The following is a 2,006-nucleotide window of genomic DNA, read 5'->3' on the forward strand; positions in this document are numbered from 1 at the left end:
CCTTGACCCTGCCCCAGTCAAACCCACCCCAGCAACAGTCCTGCAGAAGAGCATCTCTTTGGCATGTTACTGCCCTGCCACCCTCAGTGGCACAGTTAGGGACTGGGTGAAAAGATCACATAAAGCACACAGGAGTACATCAGGGAATGGCATGACGCTTGCATGAGCCTCACACTGTCATCAATCATGCACTTCCTTCTCCAAGTGGTCGATGTTTAGTCCTGTCTTGCTCTGCACACAGGAGGAGTTAGCGGATGCAAAGTGTAACATCTCTGGCTTAGGTTTCTGGTTCTTCCTGCTAATACATGGTAACATTCTATTTTGGGCATTTGTTCATTTTTCAAAAGAGAGATTAAAGGGTGGTAGACTTTTGACACAATGAAGGTCACAAAAGTAAAAACCATAAGACAAAAAAGCCCATATACTGTAGTACATTATTTTATAAGAGAGGGGCTGAGAATACTATATGCTAACACAGACAATATGATACACAGGGGGGAGGGTGTCAGGGAATGGCCAAGGCCACAGGTTTAGACCAAGAGCCTTTCAATAGACTGCTGAATGGACTGGATCTGCTGCTTGAGCTGAGAGCCTTCTTTGATGGTGACAGAACAGGCAATGACAGGCCTGGAGACCCCACAGGCCCGCCCTAGGGCCTGCTTGGAACGCACAAACACATAGGGGACATTCTTGTCTTCACACAGAAGTGGGAGGTGCAGGATGATCTCCAAGGGTTCAGCATCTGCTGCCATCACGATGAACTCAGAGATGCCCCTGTTCAGCGTTTTGGTGGCCTCATTGGCTCCTTTCCGAAGCTGTTTGTAGTTACATGATTACTGAACAAGGTCCAGTAGTTTCTTGGTGAGGTGGGCGTCTGCCAGGGGATAGGCCTTTGGATTAACATCAGCCTCTGTCATGGCTGCGGTCGCCGGCCTCGCCCCCGTGTTATTTTTCTGGGAATGGATTATTCAAACACATATGAGGGTCATTTTACATTAAAATTTTCACATTTGGGAAAAGTAAACATTAATAATAACCTGAGAACCAGGCATGTTGGTGAATGCCTATAATCTCACTCATGGGTGGGGGTAGGAGTAAGGAAGAAAGATAGTGAATTCGAGGTGACCCTAATAACTCATTACCATTAAAGATAGTGCTATACAGAAGAGCTGCAAGGTGCATGTGTATAATAAGGTTCTAATTAGACTAAGGGATCAAGGGAAACTTATCTGAAAAAGTTTAAAGATTATTAAGTGTTTGCTAGATAAAGGCAAGTGGAATATCAGGGATGATGAGAAAGCTAAAATTTAGTGAGAACACCCCCCATACACACACATGTGAACACATACATACTCCACTTGGGACAATATGACACAGAAATTCAACTGCTTCAGATCACAGTCTAGATAATCTTAAATTCTAAAGCCAACACAAAAAGAGGTAAAGAATTAAATTATTGTCTTAAAATTGGCATAGCTTGGAGTTTAGAAACCGAAAATAAAAAAGGCACCGGAACTTCAAATAAGTGTCCTCAAAACTGGTAAGGCTACTAGAATTTTACAAATTCTCTAACTAAAAAGTACAAGCACCCTGCTCTTGGCAGGTGATAGAATCCCAGAGGAAAACAGAAACATGAGATCCAAGGAAGGTTATGTGCAGGCTCTCAGCAGGACAGAAATTCTTCTTCTTCAGCTGGGTCCAAAATCATCAGATCTGGAAGCCCTGAAGGTATTGTAGAGGACTGGTGAATAAATGTGTCATCATTGGTGGTTAGTATGTAGGCTGAAAAACCTGATGACTCTGTTACTGTCCAAGATACACAGTACTTTACATGAACCAGGAAACCTCAAGAATTACTTAAACTGAATGTCAGATCAAATTTTATTAGATTAACAATTTGTGAAAAAGATTAAACCATAGGTAGAGAGTAAAAGAAATATTTACTTAAGTCCATATATGGGGTTAAAATGTATGCCCACTAAAAAAATTATTATTAGGGAGTGATT

General features: G+C 42.0%; 1 pseudogene; it reads right to left on the reverse strand.

The window, feature by feature from the left end:
- Positions 1–423: 423 nt before the first annotated feature.
- Positions 424–933, reverse strand: LOC101613600 (annotated as a pseudogene).
- Positions 934–2,006: the final 1,073 nt, after the last annotated feature.

Source organism: Jaculus jaculus, chromosome X (genome assembly GCF_020740685.1).
Source record: "Jaculus jaculus isolate mJacJac1 chromosome X, mJacJac1.mat.Y.cur, whole genome shotgun sequence".
In the NCBI taxonomy this organism is placed as follows: Eukaryota; Metazoa; Chordata; class Mammalia; order Rodentia; family Dipodidae; genus Jaculus; species Jaculus jaculus.